Genomic DNA, 15914 nt, shown 5'->3' on the forward strand with positions numbered 1-15914 from the left:
AACCTAATGATGTGTGAGACTTGGAGAAGCCATGAAAGGACAGTCAGATAGCTACCACATGGCACCTGGGTCCAGGAGTTTTATTAACTGAAAGTAATAAATGACCTTGCACCTGGCCTTGACCAAAGCTGGGCACAGAGGGTGGGATGGATGAGGAGTTGGGGACAGATTCCTTTGGAAAGAGGATTATGACCACTCTATCCCCCAAGCCCTGCAGTGAGGTATTTACTGTCATCTGGGCTCCAGGCCCCTCTCTGTCCTTCTCTAGGCCCTGTCTGTGGAGTCCCTTCTGTGCCCACTCACCCTGAAGGTGAGCTGGTGCCCCCTGGTGGTTTCTGGTCCTGGCTCCTCAGTCAGAATATGGAGCTGATGCTCCCGTTGAGCAGCTCTTCAGAACATGTGAAGACAGTGCCTGGCAGCCAGCAGCAAGCCCCGGGCTTGCCTGACAGATATGCAGGCTATTTGCACTCCTTATGTCTGTCTGTTCCACAGACCTTATTCAGACCCTCTGTCACAGCTTCTACCCCACAAGGATGGAAATGACACTGGGGCCCAGGTTGAACCCAACTCCCATCCCAGTCCTGGGTTTGACCATGACAGGACACCAGGTTCTCAATCTCCCACCACTTGTTGCTGCCCAGGAGGACCCTCTCTAAGGTCCCTGTTTCCCAACACTCAGGAGGAAGGGGGTGCAGCTGCACAGGGGTGCTCACAGTGCTGGTCTTTTCTGTCTGGGCGTCTGGTATGCCTTGGTGCCTCAACTGAACAGCTTATGCTTCTGAGGCAGGGGCTGAACCACCTCGGACTTGAGGAAGAATTTGTCACTGAGGCTGGGACCAGGGAAGTAGGGATGCAGGAGAACATGCTGCTCTCACTGCAGGGCATCCTGAGGCTATGGCAGCTGCTAGTGGGATACTGTTGTCTATATTCACACATCATATGCCATTGCTCGCCTGAACCACACAGTTTCTTTGTTCATCTGCTCTTTCACTATGCCTTGTGTCCATTGTTGCCCCTTAAACTTCAAGCTGCTATGGTCATTCTTGGACAAGACTGACTTCATAAGGCTATATGCTCTTGTTTCCCTAAAGAAACATTTAGGTGTAAAATTGGGGATCCTATAGTTGGTGCACATTTAACTTAAATTTACTTAACCATCTTTGAAAGTGGTTATTCAAAGCAGATTTTGAGGTTTTTAATTTTTCTTGTGAGTATATTATTGTACTCTCAGTTTTCTCTGATTTGATTTTGTATAAGCAGCCCAGGAAATGTTATATTACATAATTTTTTATATCTGTTGCCTTGGGGATAATTCTCGTACCCAGAACTAAGGAAGTTTCTGACTTCTAATAAATCCCATGTCTTACTTGCCTGCTTGGAGTGGAGATGCTTGATTTTCTGTTCACTAAATGAATCTGAAATCATTTTCTAAAAAAGACTGCTATATATCCAAATCTAAACACAGAATCTAGGCTTTTTTCACAACACTGAAGTGACCAGTCACCCCTGTATCCTCACTAGTCATGAGTGACAGCTGCTTTTCCCTCAGGTACATTGTTAACCTCACCGAAGCCTTCTATTTTTTTTGAATAAGATGTGAAGTCATGAGAGAATACATAGGACTTATTTTAGGGAGCATGGTGGGAAGCCCACCAAATGCTATCTGCATGAGACTTGTTGTAGACTGAAGACACAAATAGGCTTCAAATAATGGATGGAAAAACTACTTAATGCAAACTGTAACAAAAGGGCACTGGGTGGCTTTCCTAACATCAGACAAAGCAGACTTGAAGACAGACATTATTAGAAGAGATAAGACTATTATTCATCACTAACAGACAATCCATCAGGAAGAGGTAACAATTATAAACATAATTGTACTTAGAAACAACTACTGCAGATTTTGAAGGGAGAAATTGACATTTTTACAAGAAGAGATAGAGATGTGAATCCCTCCCTTTCAGTAATTGATGGTCTAAACAATATCAGCATAGAAATGGAGGTCTAGAACAGTGCTGTACACCGTGTAGACCTAAGAAATATCCCTAGGTCACTGCACTGACCACAGAGAACACATGAGCCATGAAACTCTGGAATTGACCACACAGTAAGCCACACAAAAATTCTCAATAAATTTTTAAAAGTTGAAATCACTCAATGGATCATTTAGAAGCTCAATGAAAAGAAAACAGAGCCAGAAAGAATACTGGAAAATTCACAGTATGTAGTTAGGAGAAAAACTTACTCTTAAGCAAGCAAATGCCCAGGGAGAAATAAAAAACATGTTAGAAATATTTAGCAAGGAAATTATAACCACTTCATACAAAACTTGTGAAAGCAGCCCTCACAAATTTATAGCTGTATATACCTACATGAACAAAGAAGAAATGTCTCAGGTTAACAATTTACTCATTAAGGAACTCAAAAGTAAACTAAACCCCAAACCAGGAAGAGGAGTATAAGGTAAGGTTAAAACAGAAGTAAAAGAAGTAGAGAATTAAGAAGCAAAAGTCAAGAAAATTAAAAGGTGGTTCTTTGAGAAGATGAACAAAATTGCAAAGTGTTAGCTAGGCTGACCACAAAAAGGAGAAAGAGTGAACATTAGAAAAAAGAGCACCTGGGAGTTTACTACTAACCTTACAGATACAGAAATTGTTGTAAGAACAAACTGAACTAGTGTGCACTACAAAATTATATAATCTAGGTGAAAGACACAAATTTTGAGAAGCATCCACACTATAAAAAACACCACCAGAAGAAATGCCTAAGTCCTCATGTCCTCAGCACAGGGATAGTTTACCCTGTTCTTTTTCTATTCATATCCCTTTAATTTCTTTCTTTTCCCTAATTGCTCTGGCTAGGTTTTCAAAGACTATGTTGAATAGAAGTGATGAAAGACAGCATCCTTATCTTGTTCTGGTTTCTAGAGGGAATGCTTTCAATTTTTCTCCATTTTGAATGATGTTGTCTTGAAGACCACTTTATCTGATAGGAGCCCATGTTCTTAGTATTATTAACCATAAGAGAAAAAGCATGAAAACCCAAATGTCCAACAAAGAATGAATGCAGAAACAAAATGTTGCTTGTAATACAAGGGAATGTTATTGAACTTTTAAAATTCTTACCCATGCTACCCCACAGATAATCCTAAGTGAAATAAGACAGATACAAGAGGGAAAATATTGCCTGGATTCCACTCATCTGAGGTACCTGGAGTACTTAATTCATAGACACAAAGTAGAATGGAGTTTCCAGGATTAGAGCAATGGGGAGTTACTGTTTTATAGGTTCCCAGTTTCAGTGTGGAGAGACATTGAATGATGGCTGCACAACAGTGCACTTAAAGACACTGAACTGAGCACTTAAAGAGAATTAAATTTCAGGTTATGTATATTTTAACAGAATGAAAACCTGAGAAGAGTACTTGAGTAGATGAGAGGCAATGAGGGAGACACATGGGATGAATAGATTTAAGGAAAATTCCATGATTTCTTGGACGCTTTTGCATGAGGAATGAGTTCAACAGTTTCTCAAATGATGCTGATCTGCAGTGTCTCCATCTCTTGATATCGTGAAGTGTTGCTGATACTGCGGGTTATCGGTGTCGAGTTCTGCTTCCTCAAATGTTGAAGTATGGGCTGGGGATATGGTTCAGTTGGTAGAGTGCTTGCATTGCAAGCACAAGGCCCTGAGTTCAATCCTCAGCACTGCAAAAAAAAATGTTGAAGTATAACACCAGAGAAACACACGGAGGCAAGGATATGTAGAGCAGGTTTTATTTAAAGGTAGTAACATAGGCTACTTCTTTTCCATTTTGGATAACTTTCATTTCCTTTTCATACCTAATGGTTCTTGTTAAACCTCTCACATACTAGAAGAGATTTTGAATACTGAATCATTCTCATGTTGTTTTTTTCAGTTTTCCTCTCTCTTCACCTCCTAATTAGTTCTCAGACATTCTATTTTTTCCGTCTTTCTCACCGCCACCCTGCTCTGAGCTCCCCTCATTTGTTGCTTGGAAGTTTGCAAGTCTGCTGGCAGGTCTGTCTGCATCCACTCCACACCCTTCCCCATGTGCATCCTCCAGTTGCAGCCTGAGTGATCTACCCCAAATGCAAAGTATTTGATTGACATCCTGCTTAAAACCTGCTGGTGGCATCTCACTGTTCACAAGAGAAAGATCAAACTCAGCTGCTCTACAAATCCCTGGGGGATCTGGTCCCTGCTGTCTTCAACTGCATCATATGCCACTCACTCCTGACTTTGTGTGTGTTCATCTCCCTGAGCATTTCGATCTTCCAAGAGCATTTTCTTACCCACTCTCCATCGAGAACACTCTTCTCCCTCCTCTTTATCTGAAAATTCCTTCAGAATTCTTGTTACTTTCTTGGGAAAGACATCCCTAACCTTTCTCCTCCATTCCTTTCCCAACAGATTGCTATGGACTCTCACAGAATCTGTTCTATTCATTTTTTTTTAAGTTTATAAAGAAACACTTGTATGAGTAATGTCTGCCTTTCCAAGTGGACTATAAATTCCACTTAAGCACAAATTCTGTTTATTTTATCTCCTATTATATCTTGAGGGCCTAGCACAGTGCCTGGAACTTAGCAGACATTCAATAAATCATTGACCAATGATGAGTGAGTGAGTGAGTGAATGAATGAATCCAATGAATGAATGGAGGTGCCCAGTTGCCTCCTGTAATAGAGTATGATTTTTGAATTTCAGCGCTATTGGTGTTTTGAGTGGGATAATTTTTTATTTTGGGTGTCTCCTACATATTGTAGGAAGTTTTAACAGCATTCTTGGGCACTACCTCCTAGATGCCCAGTGTCTTCTCTGTTGTGGAAGCCTCCACACATTACCAAGTGTTCCCTGAGGAAGAGAGGGAATTGAGAACCACTGTGATAAATATATCAGATATTGAAAATATTTGCTTGATATTTTGGGTTAATGGGATTATTTGTTGTCCCATGATTTATTGGATGTGTAGCTGCATCTCTGACCTCTACCTACTAGATGTCAGAGTCTTTCTTTAGTCAGTAGACCCATCTACAACTCGATCTCCTTTCTTGTGTCCCTCCCTCATAAGGATATGTCCTGTACCACTGATGTCATACCTGACTACATGACTTGCTTTGGTCAGTGGACTCAGTAGACATGAATGTCATGCCTGAACCAAAACTGAAGGAATCAAAAGTGATCCTAAAACTGTTCTCCTTTGTCTCATGCCTGAGAATAGTTGTCCCTTCTTCAGTTCTGGAATAATGGAGTAATGGAGTTGTTTGTGACCACAGCACAGTTCAGTGAAAGAGGATGGTTTAAACCTGAAGTGGCTTGCTCTATGCACACTCATAGTGGGATGGTAATTGATCCAGTTGGATTCTCTGTTTAGGGACCTGAATAGGAGGAGGAGAAGGAGAAGAAAGATCACTCAGGCTCAAAATTCCAAGGTGTTTATTTAGTTTTTTAATGAGACTTCAGGGGTTTTGGACCCAGCACGATTGCGGACATACTTGTCTTAATTCTCACTTCTTTAAGTGGAAGCAATAAAGGAATTATAAAGGAATCAAATAAAGAATAAGTAACTCCATGAAAAGCCAATACATTTTCTAGAAACAGGTAAGTGGAGGAAGATGCAAAGTATAAATGGAGATAGTTAATGCCATGTAACTGTTAAGAGTAGAGGTTGTTGCTGAAAATGGTGTAACAAGCCTGTAATTTCAGTGATTCAGGAGGCTGAGGCAGGAATATTGTAGGTCAGCAACTTAGGAGACCCTATCTCAAAATTAAAAACTAAAAATAAAAAGAACTATGCAGCTTAGTGACAGAATACCACTATGTTCAATCCCCAGTATCCTAGGGGCCAGGGAACCATACTGTGGTCCATGGAATAAATCTGGCCTGCTACCTGCTTGTGTAAATAAAGTTTTATTGGAACACAGTGATGTTCATCCATTTACTTATTGTCCTTGGCTGCCTTTGCATTACAGGAACATAGGAGGGTAGTTGCAATGGAGACCTTATGGTTTTGCAAAACCTAAAATATTTACTAGTTGACCCTTTACCCAAAAAAAAAAAAAAAAAGTTTGCTTAGAGCATGGGTTTTAGTCCCAGCTCCAACATTGACTAGCTGCATGATGTTGAGAAAGTCATGTCCCCTCTCTGGGCTTCATGTCATCAATCAAATGGAGGGAGTAACAGGACTCATCTCACGTGATTCTTTCATGTGATTGCTTTGCACATTGCCTTTCACATAGAGTGTGCTTAATAAATGATAGCTAAATTTTGGTGTTACATTGATTATTCATTTGTAAATTCTTTCAACAAATATGCACGAGGTACTTGCCATGTACCAAATGATAATATGGACAGTGTAAATCCCAGGTTGGACCAGTATTAAATCCCTACCCTGGAGGAACTTGCTTATGAGTGGGGAAAACAGTAAAAAATGATAGCTATTCTTAGTAGTCCTATAAATAGTGAATACCAAACTATTGCTGCTAAAATGAAACCAGTATGTAGACCTAAAGCAATAGTAGGTACTTCTTTGGAGCCTGGCAATGAATTTTCTTCCTTCCTCACAGACACCTTGGCAGCTCATAAGAAAACGTGTTTATCTTGAAAGCAGCTGGCAGAGATGGCATGGATGGGGCTGAGCTGGTGCAAAGACCCCATTTCTCAAACTCAGCTTTCTACACTGAATTATTTAAAAGGAAACCTTATTAAGCAGCCTTTCAGCTTGGTGCATCCAGCTTCCAAAGGTAATTCAGTAGTCCTTGATGGTTGATAATTTATGGGACAGAGGCCATGAAGGAGGTTGCTTTTTATATTGCAACCTGTATTTTATCAATGACCAGCAACCTGCTGATTGGGGCCAGAAGCAACATGCTCTTTGTTGAATCTTGTTAACCCCGGTCATGGCTGCAACCAGCTCCTCTGTTGGCCACTTGGGCAGATGAAAGTCTTGATCATTCTAAGTTTGGAGCTCGAGTTGTTAAAAGTAGAGCTACCCTGCCTTCAGTGTTCTGTCTTCTCTAGAAAGCTGATTTTAAGCCTCCAACCCTAATTTGATCAGTACCACAGTCTTGTGAGAGGAGAGCAGGTTATGTGTGTTTTGCCAGTGAAAAGCCAAAGCTCAGAGGTGGTTACTTATCTCACGCCTAGACTGAGTAAGGCAAGGGCAGTGCCTGCTCACTTGCAAGGAAGCCTTGGGTGTCTGCTGTCTCAGATGTCCTGTTGTTAGCCTTTGTGTCATGGATGCCTTGTTCTTAGTGTGCCAAAGCAGTCTTCATGAAGCCAGGACTTGGTTCTCTCATGCATGACTTCATTTGCTTCACCTGGTACTCGGCCAGGAACAGAGTTAGGTGCTCAGTAAATAGGTTTAATGAATGAATGGTGCCTGAACCTTTGAATATGTTGTTGTCTATTCTTGAAATGCTCTTCCTATCCTGGTGCTCTGTTAACCCACAGTTGTCCTTAAGTCATAGCTTAGATGTCCTCTTATGCCAGTCAACATCTAATCTGGAAAACAGAAATTATAACAGTCAATTTAATATAGGGAATTTGTTAAATACCTATTGAAAGATGAAAGAGTAAAGTGGGAACACTGAGCTAATACATAGTAACTGCACTGGATTAGCTCACATTTCTGCATAACACTCCCCCCCCACACACAAAAGCAAAAACTACATTCTTAACCCAAACAACATTCATTATCTCATCTTTTCTGTGAGCCTGGAAGCTGGCATGGCTTCACTGAATCCTCTGCCTCAGGATGCTTCACAAAGCAACCATTGAGGGTCAGCTGAGGCCTGTAGTCTCATCCAGTGTCTCAACCTGGGGAAGGATCTGCTTCCAAGCTCACTCAAGCTTTCCTTGGCAGTCCCTTGTAGGATGCTTGGACTAGAGAATTTGGTTTATCATTTTCATTGCCTGGAGGACTCCCTCAGTTCCTTCCAGGTGGGCATCTCCATGGAGAAGTTCACAACATGGCCCCAGCTTCATCAGAGCATGTGAGCAAGAGAAAAGCCATGTTGGAGGCCATAGTGTCATTACTGAGTCTCAGAAGTCACATCACCTCTGCTAGTAGGAGTGAGTCAGAAAGTCCACCCCTCTGCTCCAGGAGTGGGAATTACATATGGATGTGAACCAGGAATGGCCAGGGACAAGGCCATTCCAGAGGCTGCCCTTGATGGGCATAAAATAGCTAATTATACCATAGGGCTGGAAGGAGAAGGGAGAGGTTAGAGTTTTAGAATCAACATGTTTGAGAAGGGTCCCCATGGGTTGTGACCCTTGCCATCTGATACTGATAATTCTGACAGGGTACCATGAGACTGTTTCTAGGAGTGTGAGGAGAGTACATGGGAACAGGAGCTAACTACTCATTCTGGAACCATCTGGCACTGCCCAGAGTGCAGGGATAGCCACCAGCAGTAATGGGAAGAGGGTTTAGACTTGATCTATTAAGTCTTGACTCAAATCTCATCAAAATTTACATAGTTGAAGTCCTAACCCCCAGTGTCTTAGAATGTGACAATATTTGGAATCAGGGTCATTGCTAATACAGTTAGATAAGAGGTGGATTTGGATGGACCCAATCCAATATGATAAATGTCCTTACATAAAGGAGAAATTTGAACAGAAACACTTGGGGAGAAGGACACGGAGACAGAAAGTCAGAGATCTGGGTGGCATTTCTACCAACCCAGAATGCCAAGGGTTGCCAGCAACCCACCAAAAGCAGGGGAAGAAACTTGAAACAGAGTCTCTTCTGCAGCTGTTAGAAGGAACAACCCTGCCAACACTTTGATCTCGAATTTCCAGTCTTCCGAATTGTGAGACAATAGATTTGTGTAGTTAAAGACCCCCACCAACTTGTGGTCCATAGTTGCCCCTTATCCATGATTTGGCTTTCTGTATACCCATGTCAACCTTGATCTGAACAATGCAGAAAGAGGGTTTGTAAGTTTTAAATAACTTGTAGTACAGTCTATTATTATAATTGTTCTATTTTATTGTTATTGTTAATCTCAATCTTATTATGCCTAATTTATAAATTAAACTTTATCATAGGTAGGTTATATATAGAAGAAAAAAACCCACACAGGGTTTGGTGCTATCTATGCTTTGGAGCCTTCTTCGGGCTTAGAAGGCACTCCCATTGGTAATGGGGGTGGGGAGGCTACTGCACTTTGCTCTGGCTGCTCTGTGAAACTAACACATCCTCCTTTAGCCTTGAGGTCATCTCTGAAACCATCCATCTTACAGAACTACCAGGGATGCTGGCAGTAGAATTGCCGTCCTGTATGGCCACGCAGGACATAGATGGATGGGTGGACACTGAGCCAGATTGCATGAAGGCCCATACACACCCCTTAGGTGAAGTCCTTTGGTGACCCCCTCCACCCCCTCTACCCAGGCTCTGTTGGGTCTCCCACCCTCCTTTATGTCCCTTTGTTCCCCTGCATCACCTTCTGTCAGGCTCTTGCCATTTCTCTTTGGCTGATTATCTGGGTCTGACTGTGTATGAGCTTCACTAGGCCAGGCACTCTCACTATCTCCAGTGCCAAGTGTGATTTCTGGCACACAGTAGGTGGTTAGTTAATGGTCTTTGCATTGAATGAACAAATGCTGGCAGAAGCAGAGGAAGGGATGCTCCAGGCAGGGAGGTTGGGTTGAATTGATTTGAACAGCTCTCACTTATAGGTGTGTCTCATTCAGTCCTGACATTTCCCTGCATGCAGGTACTTTAATCTCCATTTTGCTTATGAGAAAACTGGAGATCAATGAGAGTTAATGACTTGCCCAGTATCACCTTGATGACAAGTGGCAAAGCTGGGGCTCAAGCCCCCTTTCAACTATGTAGTCTACTTTCCTTTCAGTTTTAGAGCCATTGTGTATTAAGAATTTAAATATCCCCGGAACTGGGTTAGATGCTCTCAGCATATCTCTGTCTCTGTCTGTATTTATATTAGCTACATTATCATTTAATTGTCATTTCATAGAGCTTGCAGTGCTGGCAGAGAGCTAGAAACCAAACTGAATATTCCACCTAAATCCAGCCCCACCATGCAGCTGGAAAGCTGAAATGCAACCAATGGCCCCTCTGTAAAGAGTAGATTAATTGTTGATATATCTGATGATTTTGTTAAATTGATGGCTTCTGCTATTATAAGGGGAGACTTTAGAGGGACTTTTATGATTATAAGACCCACAATAATTAATCTTGGAAAGAAGAGTGTAAGTTCAAATGTTATTTGTCCTTTTGCCAAGCAAAATAAGCACCTATAATTTTAGTCAAAGCTTTAAGAATTTATGTGACAGATATTTAGCATATATTATGTGTTCGTACTGTTTCACAGCTGTGTGGGTTATGAAAGTATACCATGCACTTCCCAGAGATCTTGCAACATAGTCAAGAAAAAGAGGTGCCCACACATGGGTTGCTAATTAGCAGAACAAGCCCATCCAGGTAAATAGTGAATTAGTGGAATGGATGATATAGACGTGGTGATTGTGGGAATTCAGAGGTGGGGGTGTTAATGGCAAAAGTAATGAAAGAATTTAGTGTCATTTTGTTGAGCATCTGCTGTGTTCCAGGCAATGCACTAAGTGCTTTGTGTTCATTCCATTTTACAGAAAGTCTTGCCCAAGCTCACAGAGATATGAGATGTTAATGACTTTGGAAAGTGTGTTTTCCTCTGTGTGGCCACAGGCAGCAGTGGTTTTGTTGGAAAAATGGGGAGACTTGGGTCAATTTTCTTGAAGTTGATGCCATTTAAAATGGGCTTTGAAGTATGAATGAGAGTTCCATAGTTGGAGAAAGAAGACACTGCACACAGAAGGAGCATCCCCTGCAAAGCACGTATGATTTACTCTGTATTTCCCCCACCTCTTCCTTTATCTATATCCACCATGTTGGGTTTTATTCAACATGAGGGACCAAGCAGTGGTGTCCACTGGGGAGGTTGCATATGGGAGATTTAATAAAGAGCAATTGTGGAAGATTTTCATATGCCTGTGGGATATTTCCCATGAGAGGATCCTGGTACAAATAATAATTTTTTCCTTGTGGAGATCATGATGGTCCAATTATATTTATATTCTTTTGATTTTTAAACCATGATACAATTTCTAAAGGTTTCATAAATTGGTTTTTGCTTTTATGAAGCAATTTGGAAAAATTGGGGTTTGCAGTCCATGTCTGTTAACTAGTGGTTGAGCTAGCCACTCTCTTTGTGCATAAGTAGTCCCACCCTGAATGAATGGGAATGGACGGGGATGGGTGGGGAAAGGCAGTTTGTTAACTAGGATTCTGATGACAGCAGTGGAGACTAGCAAAGTAGCTTCCCTTTATGTCCCTCTCAAGGGTGGAAAAATTTTGATGCAAATGTGAAATAAAAATAGTTAATAGCTGGAAGTAAAGGATGAAAGGGTGAATTATACGGTGAGAGAAATGTAATATTATGTTAACACTTTGAATGAGTCTCGAAGCAAGTTTTGCTGTTACATCTTACTTGGGTCCCAGCTGTTGCTTGGAAGAGTGAAACCACGTATGGCTGAGACCACTTCTGCTTTTAAAACCCAAGATCCAATGAAAGTTTGGAAACCTGAGTGGTCTTGCCCTGGGAGACATCTTGTACATCTGATGTGATGAGCTGGACTGATCATTAATGACACAGTGGGAGACTATTAATCTGCCAGTGTCCTTTTTTGTGTGTGAAAATGTAAAACAGTTCTGCATATTTGTTTTATTTTCCCACATTTTATTGTTACATTATAGTTGTACATAATGATGGGATTTGTTGTTACATGTTCATACCAGCACCCAACATAACAATATAATTTTGCAACAGTTCATTCCTTTTCATTGCTGTGTTCTATTCCCAAATAATTCCTACCTCCCTCTCCACACTCCAGCCCTTTGTGTCCCTTCTGGTGTCTCTGGGATTTTTATGAGATTACTCCCTCGCCACCATTCTTTTCCTTTATTTCCCCCACAAGCTTCTGCACTTGAGACAAAACATATGACCCTTGATCTTCCGAGTTTGTCTTATTTTTCTTAAGATAATGGGCTCAAAGCCCATCCATTTTTCTGGAAGTGATATAGTTAGATCTTTCTCGATGGCTGAATAAAACTTATGTTGTATCTATACCACATTTTATTTATTCATTCATCTATTGATTGAAGTGTTGACTGGTTCCATAGTTTGGCTTTTGTGATTTGTGCTGCTGTAAACGTGGGTATGCACGTATCACTGTTGTAAGAAGAGTTTGATTTTTCAGGATATATACTGAGGAGTGCTATAGCTGGTTCCATGCCTAGTCTTTTGAAGAGTCTTCCTGATGTCCACTGTGGTTGTACTAATTGACCATCCCAGCAACAGTGAAAAGTGCTTGTTTTTCTTCACATCCTCACCAGAATTTACTATTGTTTGTATTCTTGATGCCCGCCATTGTGGCTGGTGTGAGATGACATCTCTGAGGAGTTTTGATTTTCATTTCCCTGATTGCTAATGATGTTGAATTTTTTTCATACACTTGGAGTGGCAGAGTCCTTGACTCCTCTTATGAGGCCACAGCTGCCATACTCTGTGGTATGACCCTAGTCTTGTTGGTAACATCTTTTTTTTTATTGTAAACAAATGGGATACATGTTGTTTCTCTGTTTGTACATGGCGTAAAGGCATACCATTTGTGTAATCATAAATTTACATAGGATACTGTTGTTTGATTCATTCTGTTATTTTTTTTCCTTCCCCCCACCCCTCCCACCCCTCTTTTCCCCTCTAGACAGTCCTTCCTTCCTCCATTCTTGCCCCCTCCCTTATCCTAACTCTAACCCTAACACTAACCCCTCCCACCCCCCATTATGTGTCATCATCCACTTATTAGCGAGATCATTCGTCCTTTGGTTTTTTGAGATTGGCTTATCTCACTTAGCATGATATTCTCCAATTTCATCCATTTGCCGCAAATGCCATAATTTTATCATTCTTTATGGCTGAGTAATATTCCATTGTGTATATATATACCACAGTTTCTTTATCCATTCATCAATTGAAGGACATCTAGGTGGGTTCCACAATCTGGCTATTGTGAACTGAGCAGCTATGAACATTGATGTGGCTGTATCTTTGTAATATGCCGATTTTAAGTCCTTTGGGTATAGGCCAAGGAGTGGGATAGCTGGGTCAAATGGTGGTTCCATTCCAAGTTTTCTAAGGAGTCTCCACACTGCTTTCCAGAGTGGCTGCGCTAATTTGCAACCCCACCAGCAATGTATGAGTGTACCTTTCTCCCCACATCCTCGCCAACACCTGTTGTTGCTTGTATTCTTGATAATCGCCATTCTAATTGGGGTGAGATGGAATCTTAGGGTGGTTTTGATTTGCATTTCTCTTATTACTAGAGATGTTGAACATTTTTCCATATGTTTGTTGATTGCTTGTAGATCTTCTTCTGTGAAGTGTCTATTCATTTCCTTAGCCCATTTGTCGATTGGATGATTTGCATTCTTGGTGTAGAGTTTTTTGAGTTCTTTATAGATTCTGGAGATTAGCGCTCTATCTGAAGTATGATTGGCAAAGATTTTCTCCCACTCTGTAGGCTCTTTCTTCGATTGCTGATAGTTTCCTTTGCTGAGAGAAAGCTTTTTAGTTTGAATCTATCCCAGTTATTGATTCTTGTTTTTATTTCTTGCGCTCTGGGAGTCCTGTTAAGGAAGTCTGGTCCTAAGCCGACATGTTGAAGCTCTGGACCTACTTTTTCTTCTATAAGATGCAAGGTCTCTGGTCTGATTCCGAGGTCCTTAATCCATTTTGAGTTTAGTTTCGTGCATGGTGAGAGATATGGATTTAGTTTCATTCTGTTGCATATGGATTTCCAATTCTCCCAGCACCATTTGTTGAAGAGGCTATCTTTTCTCCATGGCACATTTTGGCCCCTTTGTCTAGTATGAGAAAATTGTTAACATCTTAATGTACTGATAATACTGATCAAGTGCACTGAGAAGTAGAGTCGAAAACCTCTTTGTTTTTTTTTTTTTTTGTGCTGGGGATTGAACCCAGGGCCTTGTGCTTACAAGGTAAGCACTCTACTGACTGAGCTATCTCCCCAGCCCTCAAAAACCTCTTGACACTATCCCCAACTCCCTGTCCCCAGTGTTACCCAAGAAAAAGAACCACAACCAAAAAGACCTATGATAGAAAGGAGAAAGAAGTTGACTTGCCTGCCCTTGAACTTCTGGGAGGGGTTCTCTAAATACTCTAAGTTTGCCCAATGATAGGGTTACCTCTGGTGTTCATCATGGTTGCTCTGACCACACGTGAATTTTCTGGGGGAATGACTCAGGATTGTGTCCTGCGAGAATGAGCATATTTTAAAATTGTTAAACCTAGGCAAGGTGGTTCACACCTGTAATCCCAGCTGCTTTGTAGGCTGCAACAGGAGGATCTTGAACTCGAGGCCATCTCCAGTTCCTTGTTATTTCAGCTAGGTCTGGAAGAAACAGTACCTGGCATTAGAGCATTGGTCGAAAAGCACACACAACTTTTAGAACTTTGACCTATGGTATCCAAATGCGGTGCCCAGTGATTCTCTGAGAGAGGAGTATCACTGGTTATCTATCCCAGCATATTCGCACAGGCCTTCACCTCCCATACTCTCCCCAGTCCTGTTAAGTATGAGCTTAAAGTTTGCCTGGTCAATGGGGTTCACATGTTCATCTCAGTAATGTGCATATTTATATTGACACTCAGGTTGAGCTGTTTCTCTTACAGCCCATCTACATTGATTGCCTTTTGAATCGCAGAATCCTTTCCCTTGTCCCACTTAAAAAATTTGACTCCTGAGGGTTCTGTGTGCCCCCACAGTATTAACCCTTTGTCTGCCTGAAGGTCTAAGTAACACTCATCTGTGGTCTATCATCTATGTTGTTGTTGCTTTTGTGTTGCCATTAGCAGTCAGTCATTTCCTTTGTGGTTTCTGACTTTTGTGTCCTAGATAAACATTTCCAACCCCAAAGTTCTGGAGGCATTGTCTAGAGAGTTTTTCTTTTTCACTTAAGAACTTAGACCTATCTGGTGTGTTCCCTTCTAACCAAAGTTGAACTTAGCCAGCCCCTCCCAATACTATATAGCCAAATAGAAATCTGACTGCATTGATGTGATAAATCCAGAATAGGCAAATCACATGCATAGATTGATGAGTGGTTGCTGGGGACTAGGAGGAGGAGAATGGGGCGGGACTTGACTGAGGAAAATGTTCTGAACCAGACAGTGGTGACAGTTGAACAATATTGAAAATACCCGGAACTGGGCAGGTGAGCAGAACTCACATCTAATCCCATGACTTGAGAGGGTGAGGATTAGGATTGAAAATCCAAGGTCAGCCTCAGCAATTTAGTTAGTAACTAAGCAACTTAGTGAGACCCTGTCTCAAAATAAAAGAAATCAAAAGTAGCGAGGATGTGGCTTAGTTGTTAAGCACCCCTGGGTCCCAGGCAGAAAAAAAAAATAGAAAAAAAATGCAAGGAAGTAAATGTTTCAAAATGAGTAAAATACTAAATTTTATTTAAAATCAATCATAAACAAATAAAAATAAGCAAGTAAAAGAAATAGGAAAAGAAATGAAATGGTAAGGGAGGATTGGGCTGCTCTGGGCATAGCAGGTCGGAGGTGGAGCTGAAGAGCTGGCACTCCAGGAGCTCACATCTGGAGCTGGTGTGAAGGGGTTTCTGGCAGTGAGTCTCCCTCTGGTGCTCAATGTGGTGATGGATCAGCAGCTGGAACTGCAGAAAGTGCTGGAGGTGGCCCTGCAACTGCAAGAGGAGAAAAGATCAGAAAATGTTCATATTCCTTCTAGGCACTAGATAATGTCCACCTTCTCTCAGTGAAAACTCCACA

At 41.4% G+C, this 15914-nt stretch overlaps 1 pseudogene; it reads right to left on the bottom strand.

Moving 5' to 3' along the window:
* Positions 1-15770: 15770 nt before the first annotated feature.
* LOC124979314 (cytochrome c oxidase subunit 4 isoform 1, mitochondrial-like) overlaps positions 15771-15914 on the bottom strand; it is a 78726-nt pseudogene continuing 78582 nt past the window's right edge.

This window comes from Sciurus carolinensis, chromosome 3 (genome assembly GCF_902686445.1).
Source record: "Sciurus carolinensis chromosome 3, mSciCar1.2, whole genome shotgun sequence".
Lineage (NCBI taxonomy): Eukaryota > Metazoa > Chordata > Mammalia > Rodentia > Sciuridae > Sciurus > Sciurus carolinensis.